Here is a 19,530-nt window from a genome sequence, read left to right on the forward strand (position 1 = left end):
CACAGAAGCTCGCTCCTCACCCACCTGTGCTTCCTCCGCTTGGATCAGCGTTGGGGCGGAGCTGCGGGGTCTCGGACTGGTGCGCGTTGACCCCGGCCCCGGGCAGCCTCAGCCAATGGGGACGGCGGGGTGGGGCCTCCGCGCAAGCCCCGCCCCCGAGGTCCGAGGCTTGGGTGCTCTTTCTTGCCGCGCTGGCTGCGGCTGCGGTCCAGGGGTAGTGGTGTGGCAGGTGGGAGCGCCGACCGCCACGCGGGACCACTGCGGGAGCCAAGCAGTACAGAAGCACAGACACACTTTACAGGGTAAAGGCGTCTCTCGGAGCGTGGAGGCCACCGAGCCAACCCCTTGGGAATTTAGCGGCGTAAAAGTCTGTGCTGAGGCCCCCTCTGGCTTCTCCGGGTCGGGATGTCTCCTGCCTTTGGATTCTGAGCGCACTGCTTTGTGTGTTTGCGGCTTTGTAGGGAAGTTGTGGCCACTGGGATTCTGCTCTGATTACCATGCTAAAGTTTATTCTCAGGGCTTGACAGTAGACCTTGCCGTTTTGTGCTAGTATCAGCTTCTCCTGCGGTCCCTCGGTTTCAAACTCCCGCCTTCCATACACCCCTTTCCTAAGTCATATAGTTATTGCAATAAACCCTAAAGGAAAGGCAATGCTGAAACTGAAACGACTAATTCCTACCAAATAATAATAGCTAATGTTTATGATATTCTTGCTTTACCGTGCATATGTAGGCACTTTATATGTATTAACTCATTATATCTCACAACATAGTCTATTAACCCCTAGTTTACAGATGAAAGATCAGAGGAAAAGAGTGAGATTAAATGATTTAACTAACTATTCAGTGGAAGACTTGGTAGCCGGTTATTATGCAACACGGTATAATTCCTGCTAAAACCCTCACCACAGGAATGGGGTGCCTCTGTGCTTTGGGGCTTCAGCACTGAAGGAAATACCCTTGTCTGCTTATCTTGCCTTTGCTCTAGATAATCATAAGCAGTGCTATTAACTTTGTTACCTAGGAGTTTCACAGCAGAGGCCTCAATCTTGCTTTTCTTGTTCTTAGGCTGAGTGAAGTTAAGATCAGTGAACAAAGCAATACAAGGCACACACTTTCACAGGTGATTGGCTTGGTGGAGAAGGAATAGCATGGGAAGGGGAATAGGTGAAAGTTGGAAGGGAGGGAGATTTATGCCCAATTTGGATAACAAATCTTAAAGCTTAGATTTCTGTTTAAATGTTTGGTTTAGACATCAGACTTGAAAAATTTACCTTTATCAAAGATTGGTGATGATTGTAGACAGTGATCCAAAGTATTTATTTATTAGTTATTTAACTGGCACATATATAACATTTATATGGGCAAACATTATTCTAAGCACTTTATAAATATTTGCTTTTAAAATTATCATACTGATAGATATTATCATTAATCCCCACTTTACAGTTGAGGAAAGGGAGGCACAGAGGGATTCAGTAACTTGCCTATGGACACATAGCTAGTGAGTGGTGGAGCTGGGATGTTAACTAAGGCTTCAGAGTCTGTGCTCTTAACCCATTTGCTAATTGGATATTAAAAAAAAAACTAAAAATGTACCTTTGAGGTTTTTTTTTAAATAAAAATCGAATTCTAGTTTCTTATTAAGGCCTGTCTTAGGTAGGAGGAACTTTTATGTAGTTCTTCTCTTTTAGTTCTGCAAATAAAGAGAAAAACACTCAGAAAAAGTATTTAAGCCTATTTAAGGTCATTGTCCTCCCATTTTAAATGTTGCCTTGAAAACCTTTATAATGTATTTTCTTTCACTGCCTATTCCTAGATGACTTTGGGTGTTCAAATTTTGATGTGTTGTTATTATCATTTAGTTAAAAACATTTAAAAATTTTCCATGTGATTTTTTTCTTCGGTGCCTGTGTTATTTAGGAATGTGTTACTTGATTTCCAAATATTTGGTGATTTTCCAGATATCCTTCTGTTATTGATTTATAATTTAATTCTGGTTTTCACACAGAATATATTCTGTATAATAACAGTCCTTTGAAATTTATTGTGATTTGGTTCATGGCCCAGCATATGCTCTATCTTGGAGAATGTTCCAAGTGAAATTGAAAAGAATGTGTATTCTGTAGTTGTTGGGTATAATGTTTTATAAATGTCAATTAGGTTAAACTGGTAGCTCAAAATCCAGTTTATTACCAGTTTTGAAATTTGTTCTATCAGTTGCTAAGAAAGAAGTATTAAGATCACCTGTAATTTGATTTTGACTATAAATTTAGTGCTGTCAGTTTTTGCTTCATGAATTTTTGGAGCTTTGTCATTAGGTGCATATACAAGTAGGATTATTGTGTCTTCTTAATGAATTTACATTTTTATCATTATTAAACGTCCCTGTTTATTTTTTAGTAATACTTTTTGATTTGAATTTACTTTGATATTAATTTAGCTAAAACCAACTGTTTTATTATTAGAATTTATGTTATACCTTTTTCTGCCCCTTTATTTCTAACTTATCTTTGTATTTAAAACTTATTTCTTTGAAATGAAATATAGTTACATTTTACTTTTCTAACCAAGCTGACAATCTTTGCTTTTAATTAGCCTTTATAGTCTGATTACATATTTTGTAATTATTGATGTGGTTGGATTAAAGATTCAAAAAGTTCCTTTAACATTTCTTATAGTATAGATTTGCGTGCAGTAGTTTCTCTCCATTTTTGTTTGTATGGGGAAAAAAAGTCTTTATTTTGTCTTTGTTTTTGAAAGCTCTTTTTCCTTAGTACAGAAGTATAAGTTGATAGTATTTCTTTTCTTACAGCACTTCAAAGATATTGTTCCGTTGTATTCTAGCTTACATTGTTTCTATTAGAAGGCTGTGACTATTCATTTGTTTTTTTCCCCACTGTATGTAATGTACCTATTTTTCCCCTCTGGCTGTTAAAAAAATATATTTTTTTACCACTTATTTTCAGTAATTGGGCTTTTATTTGACTTGGTGTGATTTTCTTTGTATTTATTCTGTGTGGGTTCTTTGAGATTCTTGAATATGTAGGTTTATACTTTTCATCAAATTTGGAAAACTGTTGGCCATTAGTTCTTCAAATGTTTGTTTTTACCACCTTCCTTCTAGGACACCAGTTATGTTGAGCCATTTAATATAGTCTCTGATGTTTTATCTCTTGCTTCAGTTCGGTCAGCTTTTATTGCTATGTCTTCAAGTTTACTAAGCCTATCTTCTGTATTCTTTATTCCACTGAATAGACATCTGATGAATTTTTCATTTCAGATAGTCTAATTTTAACTTCTGAAAGTTCCCTTTGTTATTTTTCATGTCTTTCATATTTGTTTATTCATTATGTACATTTTATTTTAAATTCCTGAGCATATTTATGATATATATTTCAAGGTCCTTGTTTGCTAATTCCATCATCTCTGTCATTTCTAGATCTGCAACTATTGAATGACTTTTCTCCTTCTTATAGATCACATTTTTCTGTTTCTTTATGTGTCTAGTAATTTCTGACTGAGTGCCAAACATTATAAAGTTGCATTGTGAAGTTTTTGGATTTTTGTTGCCTCCCTAAAAGAGAGAAAGGGAGATGAGTTACTTGGAGATTAGCTGGATCCTTTACAAGTTTGTTTGAAGACTTGTTATGGTAGATGAAAATATCCTTTACTCTAGATCTAGTTTAGCGCTACTACTAAAGTGTGGCTTTCCTGTGTCCTCTATTAATGCTTGGGTGTTCAGTGAGATCCCTCCACGCTGACAGGTAGAAACTTGATTATATCCACGGTCTGTGTGAACTCTGGGAATTACTTAACATTTAGTTCCCTAGCAGTTTTTCACTGCCCAGGCTGTGGGGTTCCAGCCTAGGCATGTGCAGTATTCCACCAAAGACTTGAAAAGACCCCTCCGCAGACTTTTGGAGCTCTTTCTCTACACAGCTTCCTCCTCTCTAGTACTCTGCTCTGCAAATTCTAGCTACTTTGGTCTCCAAGATAATTTCTGACTCCTCAGCTGAGCAAGACTGTAGGGCTCTGCTTGGTTTCTTATGCCACAGTTCATACATTGCCTCTGAGCAGGGCTCAACTCATTTTTTCACCCTTTCTCAAGTATCACACTCCTGTGCTGCCTGTTGCCCAATATTCTGAAGACAATTGTTTCACATATTTTGCTCATTTTGGAGTCAAGCAACTTTTTCATGAGCAAAAGCTAAGTCCACAGTTCAGGTGATTTGTGGGAGCCTAATGCAATGTTCGAACATGATATTTAAAATTCATGATTTATTTCTGAGTCTAAGCATCATTTTTTGAGTTGTATTGACAAACAAACAGTACAAAGTTTCTCCACATAGAAATTAATAAAAAATCTACGATGACTTAAGAAGTGTTATCTAACTTGGCACTACTGTCAATAGAGCACAACCCCCTCTCTGTGATAGATTCCTGCCCTGCTCTGAATCCCTCTGAGCCCTTCTGTATTTAATTATGTTGCTTAACTAGAAATTTGATACTCTAACAGTCAATCATTAATTAATTAATAATGAACTCCAGGAGCTATCTCTCAGTAAATAATATCTTAATAGTTATCATAGTTGAGGTCCTGATTTGTGCTAGACCTCTGGGAAGAGTTTTATGTAGATTATCTCTAATTACCATAAACTGACAAAAAGGATCCCTACCATTATACCCATGAAAAAAACAGAGGCCCAAGACCTCAATACTGTTGCTAATTGGCAGAGCCAGGATGCAAGTCTGCATTAGCTTAACTCCAAAGTCTATTAACTTTTCAGTATTCCAAGCAGCTGTTAACGTCAGGTGCTAAAATTCCATTACTCAGCTTCTTCTAGATATATAAGAGAATTAATCAAAATTCTGTCAGTTTTTAAGGTCAGTTAAATTCAGACATAATAATACATATTTTATTTATTTTAAATTGCATAATAATTTATGAAGAGTCTTGTAATTTCAGTTACGATAGCAAGATGATAACTTGGTATGTGCAATTCTTAGGGGTAGGACTGTGGCTATGTAGGTTCTAAAATTCTATTTTATTTATTCATTCAGTGGGTCTGGTTTTACAGATTGGATGCTTATAATCTGTAATTAGTGTGTTTTCTCCCTGTTAAAAAATTTACCTGAGAAGCTAAATTATAATTAAGGAGTTAGTTTGCTCATTAGCAGAAATCTAGCCAAACATTGAGCACCACATTTGTGGAAGACAGTTTACTATATTTTATATATATATAAATATATATATATATAATTTAATATACATGTATATATTTGTGTGTTTCAAAGCTTTTGTTTATTTTTTATTGAAGTACACTTGATTTACCATGTTGCTCCAATCTCTGCTATACAGCAAAGTCACTCAGTTATACACATATAGACATTCTTTTTTTAAAATACTCTCTTCCATTATGGTTTATCACAGGATATTGAATATAGTTCCCTGCACTATAGAGTAGGACCTTGTTTTTAGATAGATCTTTTAACTAAGGAATAGAGTTTTTTTGTTCTTTTTTTTTCATTTTTGAAAATTGAAGCATAGTTGATTTACAATGTTTCAGGCGTACAGCAAAGCGATTGTTTTATATATATGTGTGTATATATCTTCTTTTTCAGATGCTTCTCCATTATAGGTTATTATAATATATTGAATATAATTCCTTGTGTTATACAGTAGATTCTTGTTGTTTAGCTCTTTTGTACATAGTAGTGTGTGTCTGTTAATCCTAAATTCCTAGTTAATCCCTCCCCTGCTTCCCCTCTAGTAACCAGAAGTTTATTTTCTATTTCTGTTTTGTAAATAAATTCATTTGTATCAGGTTTTCAGATCCCACCCGTAAGTGATATCACATGATAAGAGATAGAGAAGTTTTATAACTTGCCATATAGGTAACACAGCTAGCAAGTGGAAGAGCTGGAATTTGAACCAAAGTGTGTCTAACATCCTAAGCTGGTATTCCTGACTGACTCTCATAGTGAGTGATCTTATGGACACTCTCGACCCCCCTGCCTGGCATGTAACACTACCCATTATTTTTTTCTTAACTGAATAAGAACAATAGCGTTTTTTCAATCTTGCACATTTTACATACTTTGGACTCTGAGTTTACTAAATAAAGAAGAGTTAACAGGTACTTAATAAATGTATATTAAATTAGTATATTGATACATATTAGCTATTTGGGGGAGGCAAATTGATGGAAATCATGGATCATCTCAGAAAAGAACACATTTTCCTGTATATACCAAATCATGTTACAGTATCATGGGGTCCTGGACCCCCAAATTCTGCCAATGGAATTTGTTTGAGAACCTTCGCGTTCAAAGGGCAGTGGAAGGCAGTTCTACTGTTTATCTCTTTATCAATATTGCTACTCTCAGAACTATACAGCCTCCACTTCCTCTTGCTGGAATCCCGATTAATAAAGTAAGTACAGGTACAAGAAAATACATAAGTTTTTCATCCATCCATTTCAGTGTTACTGAGGCACTGACATGCACTAATGCCTTATTTTCCAAATAGAACCCCCCATGTCCCTCTATCCCCATCATGTTCTTCTTGGTGTCCTTCCTATCTCATTAAATTGCAACCTCTTCTTTAGTTGCTTAGGTCTAAAAAACTCTAAAGTCAACCTTGACTCCACTCTTTCACTCACAGCCCACATCCAATCAATCGGCAAATCTTCTTGCCTCTATCTTAAAAATATATCCCCTTCTCATCACCTCCACATCTGCCATCCTGGTCTGCACCACTGCCATCTCTCACTGAATTGCTCTGATAGCCTCCTAACTGTTCTCCACGTGATCTGTCCTCTAAGACCTTAACTCCTACCCCTCCTGCCCTTGCTTCCTCTAACTTAGCCACCTGGCCTCCTTGATGTTCTTTAAATAGTGGAAGCACAGTCCTGTCTTTGGGCTTGGCACATGTTTTCTTACCAGGCAGGATCTTCCCCCCAGGACTGGGCATGACCAGCTCTATGCCTACCTTGAGATCTCTGCTAGATGAGATCTTCCCTGACTACCCCATCTAAAACAGTCCTGCCCCATCCCCACACCATTCTCTATCACCCTGCCTTGCTTTATCATATTACTACTCACCATCTGGCTTCTTCTGTGTTTACTGCTTTGTTTATTGTCTTTCCTACCCCATTAGAATGTATACTTCACGAGGGCAGGAACTTTGTTACATCTACTATTGACTTCTCAGTGCTTAGATGGGAGCCTGGCAGTGAATATCTGTTGAATGAATGACTATGCGTGGCATTGAGCTAGACACTGGAGATGCAGTAATGAACAACACAGACACAGTCCCTGCCCTCGTGGAGTTTACAGTTCTTATAGGGGAGACAGACATTAAACAATGACTTACATGAGATTTAATTATTATGGTTATAAGTGCTGAGGAGACATCATTGACCACTCTGACTGCAGGTCTTGGTGTGCTGGAAGACAATCAAATATTTAATAATTTAGGACCAAGAGCCAGAATCCCTTGAATCACACAATTTTGGAAATGAAAATACAAAAGAATCAATATCATGCAAATGAGCATCTATAGTTAGAGGCAGTTTAAATAGGATTATAAAGATTTAGAGGGAGCTGACAAAGCAAGGCTGAGAACCAGACTAAAAGTAGCCTACTAACCAGATAATCCAGTGTGGCTATGTTCTTTCTATCAGTCAAGGTTACTGCAGGTCCCAGGAAAAGAAATCCATTGATGGATAGACTGGGTCAAGCTAATCATACTTTGAAGGGGAAAACAAAACAAAATTAAACATACTCTTACCCTCTTAAACTTGGGTAAATCAGAAAAATATCCTAATATGTGTGTTGTATATATAAAACAACATTTCTACTTACCTTCAATTTCAGCAAAGACATAATTTTTCCCCAAAAGTTTTCTCGCCCAGCTCCTTTCCTCCCCAAATCTTAGGGCTCCTTGTATGTGCTTCCTCAGCACTGAATCACGCTGTGTTGTAAGCACCTCTTCCTTTGCCTGTCTCCCTCCTGTGTATAATCTTTAAGGAAGGGCTTGCGTGTGCTCACAGACCTTAGAACAGCGCCCAGCACAGTGTGGTGCTTGGGAATTATACGTTGAATGAGTTCTATGCCTTTATGAAGGATTATTATTTCACATTGTTAAGTACTCTACACAGAAAACACAGACTTACATTTAAAAAAAAACAGAAATGAATTATTTCATTTGGTCACTCTGCTAGAATTATATAATAAATTATTTAGAAACAAGGTATAAATAATGGCTCTGTATCTTTACCTGTTAGTTATTTAATGGCCACATGTACCTGGCTATCAAAAGTTCAGTTGCAACATGTTGAATACAGGTAAGGCCTAAGCAATATGCTGAAAAGCTCCAGTTTAGAGGAAAGTGAAAGGAAGAGAGAGCACGTTATTGTGTCCTCTTGTATCATATGCTATAATTTTGCTCCATTTTGCCTCACAAAAACCTACTGAGGGAGGTTTTATATTTCCATTTTACAGATAAGGAAATTGAGGCTCAGAAAGGTTAAATCATTTTTCCAAGACTACACAACTAATAAGTGTCATCCCGACAATCAAAAATATTCAGTTCATCCTTAATTACAGTTTTGGAATGGGAAAAGTGCATGAAGGAAGTGTGAGAGCTAGTAAGAGAAGGTGCATTCGAGATAAAACAAATGAGTCATTCCAAAGAGGTGAAGTGTTTGTGTTGTGTGTGATTCATTGGGGGAAGAACTATTTTATAATGGCCAGTTCTATGACGTTTTATGAGGTCACCAGGAGTTAAGTTGGCAGGAGGAAGAAAGGTTATTAGAATTATTGCTTCAACTCTTTAGTTTAATTCATTGAATCATTTAAGAGAGTTTCAAATAACAAGCAATCCATGATGAAATGAATATCCCATAGCTGTATGTGGGAGCAAGTTCCTAATCTTGTCATCTTGTTTTATCTTTAGGTATATTTGTTTCAGTTACATCTTTCGTGTATGAGGTAAGACTAGAAAAAGATTGCTCTAAATAACGCTAGTATACTTCCTAACCATAAAATGTATTTTCTTTCTTTCTTTTTTTTTGGCTGCACCACGTGGCTTGTGGGATCTTAGTTCCCCAACCAGGGATCGAACCCGGGCCCTCAGCAGTGAAAGCACAGAGTCTTCACCACTGGACCACCAGGGAATTTCCAAGAAAATGTATTTTCAACTTTTAAAAGAAAACATGCAAATTTATGACAGTAAACTAATTATTGTAAAATAAAGCTTAACTCTGCTATTTGTCTTTTAAAAATTATGGTAATAGTCACTTATCAAGTGTTTACCATGCTTTAGGAAGTGTAATAAATTCTTCATATTACTATATCTCATTTTAATCCTCAGAACAGATCTGCAAGATATTATCATGTCCATTCCATGGCGACTGAAACTGAGGCCCAGGAGGTTCACTACCATGCTCCAAGTCCCAGAGCTAGTGAACGATGGGGCTGAGGTTCAAACCTGGCCTGTGACTCCAAAACCTCCTCATATAAACCTAGCATGGTGTCACAGAAACCACTCCACCGAAAGGTAGGTGGCCATAGTTGGTGTAAGAGAGGCAGAGGTAAAGTGAACATTGAGTTTAAGAACAAAAGGGTTGGGCTTCCCTGGTGGCGCAGTGGTTGACGAGTCCGCCTGCTGACGCAAGGGACACGGGTTCGTGCCCTGGTCTGGGAAGATCCCACGTGCCACAGAGCTGCTGGGCCCGTGAGCCTTGGCCGCTGAGCCTGCGCGTCCGGAGCCTGTGCTCTGCAACGGGAGAGGCCACAACAGTGAAAGGCCCGCGTACCGCAGAAAAAAAGAACAAAAGGGCCTTTCATTTTAGATAACAAGTATAATTTTCTGAAAACCCTTACTTCCAGGAAGTAATATCTAACTCAGTATATTAAGGAGGTCCACAGAGGGTCTGAGTACTTTCATGAATGATAGATACCAATTAGGTGATTATGGAGCATTTAAAATATTTCAAGGAGAAAAGTTCTTAGATGTGAAGGACATAACATGAAAGGTAATAATAAAAACTATCAGTTTTGAGCACTTATGTGCAAGTAATGTGCTAAAAGGTTTATAGGTGTGACCAACTTATAGATGAGAAATTGAATCAGTGGGTGAGAAACAGCAGTGTTTCTCATGTATAGTGCTCTTTGCTGTTGCTGTTACAGACATGTTGCTAAAATGGGTGGCTTGACCTGATTTTTCATGTTCTTAGCTTCCGGATCACTAAGGCAGTGTGGTGCCCTGTGGTTAGATAGGCCTTGGTTTAGGGTTGCTGGATAAAAAACCAGAACACCCAGTTAGATTTGAATTTCAAACGAACGTCAAATAATTTTTTAGTATAAGCTTGTCTTGTGCAATATTTGGGACGCACTTATATTGTATTTTTATTTGCTAAATCTGGCAACCCTATCTGGGTGTGAACCACAGCTAACTGACGCTATACTAGCCACTGTGACCTTCAGTAAATGACTTCATGTCCCACCCTTCATTTCCTCCTCTATAAAATGAAATAGATACTGTATTACGGTTTTGGGGTTTAAATCATTTATTTAGCATTGAGCAAAATTAAATTCCTTCCTGTCTTGAGAATTTCTCTTTGTCTGTCTATTCATCACTTATTTTCCTTTACACCTGTGATTTTAACATTTATCACCATTTTGTGTTTTTTGAAATATTTACAAGTAATTTCATAGAGATGGGTTTAAAGTCCAGCAATATTACTCAGAGCAAGTGACTTATTTACCTAAGCAGATTATGTAACTCTGCTTAAAGAGGAGCATAATATAATGAGACTGACACAATAACATTTTAGCATAAAGGTAAATTGTGACACAAGTGGCCACATTGGTTAGTTTGGAGGAAGTTTACAATGAGTTGATTTATCAAAAAAACACACACTAGCAGCTTAAAGGGTTGTGTTTAACTACAACATTGCAAAAAACTAAGTCAAAATGGTGTATTTGGTAAAATATTGATTGATGAGTGAAAAATTGAAAGAAGTCAACAAATTACAAGTGAATTACACTTATTTAACTTTATAAAGTCAAACAGGTTAACACAGATTTCTGGAAATTATATTGGCAATACAAATTTAAAGTAATAAGAATGATAATACACTTTAACCTAGTAATCTCATTTCTAAGAAAATAGTAAATAATCACAGGTGTACATAACAATTTAAGAATAAGAACATTCATTTTGAAATGAACCAGAGGAAATATCCAATGACAAGAAAATCAATCAATAAATCATGGAATAATGGAATATGATAGAATATTATGCAGTCTTAAAAAGGATGCTTTAGATTGATATTTAGTAATATAAAAATGATAATAAATGAAATCAGAATTACTTTATTTAAAAATTATATGGGTACAGTTATATTTATACATGTATAAACCAAAATGTTAATATTGATTATCTCAGAATGGTAAGAATATATGTTTTATTTTCTTCCTTTCTGTATTGTCCAAATTTTATGAAGCATGCTTTATTTTATAACTAGAAATAAAATATTATTTTTAAAATTCTGGAACCAAAAGCCAATTTTCTGAAATTACTCAGTACTCTGCTAATTTTCTTTGCCAGGCATCTTGGGTATCTCCTCTTTTAAGAGCTTACTAGCCCCACTGGAATCTGAAGCCGTTTAACTGAGGCAGTAAACGTTACTGGGTTGTTCGGTGGCTAATAAATGAGAAAAAAAAGTTCTGTGAGTATATACACTGTCAAATATTTCATTAAAAATTCTGAGGGAAATTTACTTTTAGGTCATTAGAATAACATTTAGACACGGACTGGCATATCTTAATGTTTTTTGCACATCTAAAGTGTGACTTATTCTTTCAGGGAAGCTCAGACTCATCCTATTTTATTTCTGACCAGATATGTTTCAGACATGCAGTTCTTCCACAAAACACACAATAAACAGACCAATGAATAAATAAGTGCACCCTATTTATATTTCAGTAGTTTTTATTGTGATGGCACTGTATTTAAAAATTTAGCCACACTTTGTAAAAACCTAGATAATTCTTTCCAGATTGTAACACTGGGTGAATTGAAAATATAACTTCAATAAAATTCATCAGTCAACATTACCTTTGGTTAAGTTTATTTGCAAATTTTCTAAGAGGTGTAGTTCTGAGAAAACCCCTTTTATCCCTAACTCTCATACATATTAATAAGCTTGGGCTGTAGCCAAGGATAATGGTGATTTGCTGTTATTTTCATCTGTATATAAATCCGCAAATCCAATACTGACTCATGAAAATCCTCCTTTGTCACTGCCACAGAACTGTTTCTTTCCTTGGGAATGATTAAGAAAACTAGCCGTTTGTACATCTTTAAAGAAAGGAAAAAGATCAGCATATTTATTATTTTAAAAAATTAGGACCTCGATTTTGACAATGTTCAGATTTACACTATATCCCTGTTTGTTTAGGATACACCACTGACTTGCATTTCTAGAAGACACAGATATATTGCTTAAGCAACCAAAGGTAAGAACTCAGTGGTAATTACAATTGTATTTTCACATATGTTTATACCTCTGTTTTGATTTATTAAAGCATCAGCATTTGCTTTGTTTTTCATGTTACATGCTTTCTAGTTACAACTGATGGTTGTATTTTTATTGATTTCTCTGTATTTTTGACAGATAAATGAATATTCTACTAAATACAGTTTTAGTTAAAGATGCTATTTTAGTTAAAAATAACAATAAATAAGGCCTGGCAATATGGTTCTGCTAATCTGAATATCACAACATAGTAAATACTACCTTTCTGCAAGTTTCAAGTTCATTTTTTAAAAACTGAAGTATAGTTGATTTACAATGTTTTGTTGATTTACATATGTGTGTGTGTGTGTGTATATATATATATATATGTATATATATATATATGTATTCTTGTTCAGATTCTTTTCCATTATGGGCTATTACAAGATATTGAATATAGTTCCATGTACTATACAGTAGGTCCTTGTTGTTTATCTTCACGTTCATTTTTAGAAGTCAAAACAATACCTTTGGCAGATGTGTTTTTCCCCAAAGGAAGTATCATATACTAGGTTTTCTTTCTCTTTAAACTATTTGAAGGTAGAACACTGTCAAATTCATATAAATCTTCACAAAAATTTAACTCCTGAAAATATGAGCTCCAAGTCATTGGAGACACTTAAGAACTTCTCAGGTGTTAGGTACTTTATAAGCATTATTATAACAACCTGCACACCCCCTTTTAGAGATAAGTGGTCTAAGGAGCTTTAATGGCTCCCTCAAGGCAACATATTCGTATTATGTGATGGAGCCAGAATGTAGATCACCTTGCCTTCCTTTATTTCCCCATGATAGGCATGTATATTTTAATTAGATTTTTAAAAACATCAATTACTTGACAGTTTTATTTTTATACATTCAAAAACTACTCTTTATCATTTTTGTTGTAATCCTGTTGGCAGGATTACAGGATTTTAAATATTTGTGATTTCCTTCTATATCAGAGGGTTAGACATTATTAAATCAAACTTTTAGAATGTTCCTACTGATAAAGACATATCTTATAATTGGCTTTTCACTATTTGACCTTTTCTGTTTATATATCCCTGAATCAATTTGTTCTACTATATTCATTCTTCCACTTAGCATTCTTTCTATAAACGTTATTCACTCATGTCTTTGTTAGATGAAGCAGGCAGACAAAAGAGAATGGGGGGTGGTGGTAAAGCATCAAGGTGTTAACTGTCAATAAAAAACCTAATAGTTGTTGACTGCACTTTATAGCCCATAGAGAATGCACCCTCTTTACTCTACTCTTGGAGAATTTATAAATATTGATCACAAAAATAAGGCAAAGGATCTCAATAAGGCAAAAAAGTATACAGGCTACGTTCTCTGGTCACAGTCAAATAAAGTTAGAAATTAATAAGTAAAGTTTAAGTTAAGGACCCGACCCCTTAGAAATAAAAAAAAAAAAATGGTGGGGGGAGAAATATCAAATAACTCTTTAGCTGAAAATAATAGCAAAACAGCTATTGCAAGTCCTTCTCTTTTTCATGGAGGTAATTTTTTAAGCTATGAAGTTTAATAGTGCTGAAAACTTAAAAGTTTGGATGAAATAGATTATTTTCTGCATAAACAGATGTCTAAGTTTAAATTAAAAATTAAATCGATTAAAAATTATGGACATTTTAAAAGGGGGTCCAAAAACTACCTCCAAAAAGCCACTGTAGGGCTTCCCTGGTGGCGCAGTGGTTGAGAGTCCGCCTGCCGATGCAGGGGACACGGGTTCGTGCCCTGGTCCGGGAAGATCCCACACGCTGCGGAGCAGCTGGGCCCGTGAGCCATGGCCGCTGAGCCTGCGCATCCGGAGCCTGTGCTGCGCAACGGGAGAGGCCACAACAGTGAGAGGCCCGCGTACCGCAAAAAAAAAAAAAAAAAAAAAAAAAAAAAAGCCACTGTACCTTAAATATATTTTACTCGTTAATTTATTCAACAAAGATTTTATTTAGTACCTACTCTGTGCCGGTGATTGTCTTGGACAGAAACTTTGTTTCCTACTGTGTCCCCATCAATAGGTCAAAGGGATAAATCCACGTAATGCCAGAGGCTTTCACCTAAGGTAAGAGTGTGTGGGAATTAGGCTGTCATATTTTAAGTTTTGGCTATGGCGCTAATAAACAGCTGGTACATTCCTACATTCCCTTAAAGGAAAAACAGCATGTACCTTCCCATCAGCAGAAAACCACCGTGCCAAGATCTTGAACTATGGTAATATAGAGATACTCTATAGTGTGGAACAAGTGCTTATAATTACACCTAATAGTTCTCAAATGTTACAAATGCTCTGAAGTACGAATCAACTTAACTTTAACGATTTATTTAGCTTTAGCTGATGAAAGGTAACTGGTGAAGTTTAACATATATTCTTGATAAAATAGCAAATTAGTAATAAAAGAAAACTTCCTTAACACAATAAAGAAAATTTAATCTGAAATCAGTGGGCAAAATAGGAGAAATTCTAGAGACTGAAACAAGCGAAGGGTATAATATCTATTATTTAACAGCGTTCTGTAACTTCTACTCAACACAATGAAATAAGAAAAAGAAACAAGATATACAATTTGAAGAGATGAAATTATCATTACCTGTGGATATATTATTGTTTACCTAGAAAACGCAAATGGATCAATTTAAAACTATTAAAACTAAAGTTCAATAAGGTGATAGGCTACAAAATAAATATATAAATTAATAGCTCTCCTATAAATTAATAGCAACTAGTTAGACAATATAATAAAAAGATCTTATTTTTAAATACATCGAATACATTTAACTAGAAATGTACATAGCTTATTTAATGAAAATTATAAAGACTTACAAAGTCTACTTACAAAGTAGACTTTAAAAGCCATCAGTAAATGAGGAGACGTCACTTGTCAGATGATTAAATATTTTAATATACTAAGTATGTTGATTCTCCCCAAATTAATCCATAAATCTAATGAAATCTCTTTTTAAAACACATTGTTTTCTTGGGAACTTGATAAAATTATTCTAAAGGCAACTGGGACTAATAAATGTACACATTGTACTGTTGTAGCAATAGTAACTTAAATGTGATCATTAAAATCATGATGGAGTGTAGATGTTTATTTTTTGAGAGCAGTGTTTGTGCAATAAAATAAATAAATAAAGCAAAACATTTTTGGATGTTTCTTATGAGCCAGGCATTATGTAAGGGGCTGGAAACATAAAAATCAGAGCTCATTGGTTCCTGCTCTCAAGTCTGGTGGGAAAGATACTGATAATTGGATCATGATAAAATAGTGGGTCAGTGCACTCATGATAAGTGCTCCATATTATGTGAGTGCTGAGGGGAAGCCACAAGCACCCAGGCATCCTAATCCCAGCCATTGGAAATATTTGCTTTTTTCTTCATCTCTTACCTTCCTCACATGCTGTTTCTTCTGCTAAGAATGCTCATTTCCTCTACTACCTTAGCAAAGGTAGTACTCATCCTTCAAAACCCAGTTACATATTCCCTGTTTTGGAAAGCTTTTCATGAATCTTCCAACTCCACAGAGTTGGGCTTTGAACACATAAAATTGTCATATTGAATTTTTATTACTTACAGTGTTCTCTTGTTAACTTCTTTAGGGCTGGAATTCTGTCTTAGCATTCCATCCTTCCTCTTTTCTTTCTCACCTTCACACTGCAGCAAGCTACATGACACATAGCACATGCTCAACAAGTACTGAGAAGCAAAAATATTATTTTTTTTAATGGAGAATACAATTTATTCTACTTTTTACTTCAAAGTCACAGAAATGACATCCATATAATTGTAGCAGCTACTCTACATTTTCAAGTTCTCAATCCAAACATATAGGTTAGGACAGGTCACTTTATTGCTGGCAGCATTCATGGAAGGGCCAGTTTCCTCATCAAAAGACAAAATAGGGCTTCCCTGGTGGCGCAGTGGTTGAGAGTCTGCCTGCCCATGCAGGGGACGTGGGTTCGTGCCCCGGTCCGGGAAGATCCCACATGCCGCGGAGCGGCTGGGCCCGTGAGCCATGGCCGCTGAGCCTGCGCGTTCGGAGCCTGTGCTCCGCAAAGGGAGAGGCCACAACAGTGAGAGGCCCTCGTACTGCAAAAAAAAAAACAAAAAAGACAAAATAAAGTTGATTGGGAGCCAGGCAGTGCCGTACTCACACATCATCAGAATTATGGAAGTAAAGGGGCAGTCCTTTTTTTTTCCTTTTTAGAGTAGCAAAGGAATAATATAAGATAGCCTGACTTGTGAGCAGCCCCACATGAGGGTGCATAAAAATATTAATTAAGTAAGGATTGGATTCTGTTATCTTTAAATTGTTTCAAGTAAAAATATCAACACTTTTAACATGTTCTTTTGGGCATAAGATATAGATTTGTAAGAAAAGCAGGGAAAAAATTATCCTAACTTTCAAATACTCATTGTGACTGACAAAATTTCTGTGTTATTAGAGTCCAGGGGACTTCCAGTGCTGGGTTCTAAGTATTTATTTGTCTTTTTATATGTTTACTCACCTTTACTGTTTCCATCAAAAGTTTGTATTTGCTTTGTCCCAGGGGATATAAAGAGAAAAAGAAAGTTCTCTGCCCTTAGGAAGCTTAGAGAAAAATTGGGAAAGTGGGACATTCATATGCAAACATAGATGTATGTACAAGGAAGTAAATGCGTATGGCTAATGGAATGATTTCAAATATGGTCAGTACATATAATGGATGGTAAAATCACAATAGATTTTGTGGAAGATGGAACCCCAAGTTAGACTTTCCCAAAAGACTTCTTATCAGCATGCATTTCCTGAGAAATTCCATTATGGAACAAATATTTGAGTGAGGTACCCTAACATAAAAGGCAAGGAAACCTTCAGGTAATCAGAATTTATTAATTTTTATGGTCAATTTTTAGAATTCAGAATACTTCTGATTCAGTGGGGAAAGTGGGAAGGATAATGCATTAAGGCTTCCACCCATTGCGGAAAGTCTTCATTCTTACCCTTGATTAGTATAACATATTGATTCTAGAGAAAACTTTCTTCGATGATGTAGGGTCTTGCAATGCCCCAGGGTTATAATATATATGATTTTATTGTTATAATCAATACTTTAAATTTATTTGAAAATTTTTCCTAGTTCTGGTCACTAGGAATGGAGTAGCAATTTTTGCTCTTATGATGCTTACTTTTTCTGGCATTTAAATCACTCTGTTCTATCACCGTGTTTTCTTGTGAAATGTTTTGGCTAAAGAAAGGAGTCTGGAACATATATTTGGTTATTCGATGGTTTTGTTAATTGCCTTTTGATGAACTGAGATTTTGCTTAATGATGGCTGCTTTGTAAATTTTCTGTAGATTGTAAAGGTGATGATAATGGCTATGATAATAATGACCTCCTTAGTGAAATTGTTCTTTCTGAGAAAGTGTTGTGTTTTCTCTGTAAGTTGATAACAATTGGCTTAACAGCCCGGACCCATCCTTGCGTTTGCTATGGGCACACATAGCAACAGTATTGTGTCAGTTCTATTTTAGTCTTCATGAGAATTACAGTTTGCTTATGATCGTCTAACGATAATAATTAAATGATAATAATTAAATAGTTGCTTTGACAGATTTGACTTCTCAAAGTGATAGTTCAAGGAGGGAGGGGTTAAAGAAAGCTGATTTTAAGCATGTTAGCTCTCTTTGTCTCCATAAGAAAGTTGACGGTTGTCTCTCTCTCTCTGAGCTTGGAGGTTATATAACAACATCATCAACTTGCATCTGTATAAATCTTCACAGCCTTCAATATTGCTTTGTGTATAGTTTTCATTAGCTCCCCATAGAGAATCATTATAGTAGGCAGGGCAGGTATTAGCATCTCCACCTTACGGAAGAGGAAACTGAAGCTCAGAAAGATCTCTGTCAAGGGCTCGCTGGCATTTTGCTGAAGAGCTGGGGCCAGAACCTAAGTGTCTGCCAAACAGGAGATGGTTATTTTCAGGCACTGGCCGCCTCTCGGTTGCAGAGCCAGCAAAGCCTGTTCTGGATGGTTACACAGCTCTGGGAGCATTGTTAAATAGTAAGAAATAACCTTAGCTCTGCAGTTGGATACTGAGATTGGGCAAGGACTGGAAAACTTTATTTTAAAGCAAAAATGCAGACATTAATTATTTTTGCTACTAAACAAAATCCCATTTCAAATACTACCTTTTCTTTCTCATTAAAAAATAAATTAGGAGGGGGCTTCCCTGGTGGCGCAGTGGTTGAGAGTCCGCCTGCCGATGCAGGGGACACGGGTTCGTGCCCCGGTCCGGGAAGATCCCACATGCCGCGGAGCGGCTGGGCCCGTGAGCCATGGCCGCTGAGCCTGCGCGTCCAGAGCCTGTGCTCCGCAAAGGGAGAGGCCACAACAGTGAGAGGCCCGCATACTGAAAATAAATAAATAAATAAATTAGGAGAAAATACAGAAGAATACAAAGAAGAATGCAAAAATGATGATTCCCATCACTAAAAACTTAACGTTGAACATTAAAGTGTGTATCCTTTCCATGCACAGATGCACAATTTTTAATAAAACAATATGATGCTATAAATAGTGCTCAACAATCTGCTTTTTCTGCTTAACAGTATATTACAAAGATTTCTAGAAGTTGTTAAATAATGTTCTTTTGAAGAAAAATCACAAAATTTTTCCTTTTATTATAAAATTAATTTGTGTTCATTGTATAAAATTCAAACAACACAGAGATCCAGCCTCCAGAGGTAACTGTTATTTACAGTTTACTGCATATCGTTCTGCACTTTTTTACGAGGCCTGAATTTTACTGGTTGCATCGGCCGATTACAGTACCTTCTTTAAAAAAGCTTTGCACTAATGGAGAAGAGAGCATCATTTATCTTAAAAAAAGTACCTATTTACCTATTAGTGTCAATATAACAAATAATGTATAAATACCAAGTATACCATTTATCCAG

General features: G+C 36.2%; 1 protein-coding gene across 1 annotated transcript in view; it reads left to right on the forward strand.

Moving 5' to 3' along the window:
* Positions 1 to 285: 285 nt before the first annotated feature.
* CNGA1 (cyclic nucleotide gated channel alpha 1) overlaps positions 286 to 19,530 on the forward strand; it is a 43,273-nt gene continuing 24,028 nt past the window's right edge. The window contains exons 1-4 of the mRNA XM_029234575.1: positions 286 to 302; positions 8,962 to 8,996; positions 11,620 to 11,740; positions 12,473 to 12,530. The gene's annotated coding sequence lies outside the window, so the exon portion shown is untranslated. The remainder of the gene's footprint in view (positions 303 to 8,961; positions 8,997 to 11,619; positions 11,741 to 12,472; positions 12,531 to 19,530) is intronic.

This window comes from Monodon monoceros, unplaced genomic scaffold (assembly GCF_005190385.1).
Source record: "Monodon monoceros isolate NGI ecotype Baffin Bay Population unplaced genomic scaffold, NGI_Narwhal_1 Super_Scaffold_20, whole genome shotgun sequence".
NCBI lineage: Eukaryota > Metazoa > Chordata > Mammalia > Artiodactyla > Monodontidae > Monodon > Monodon monoceros.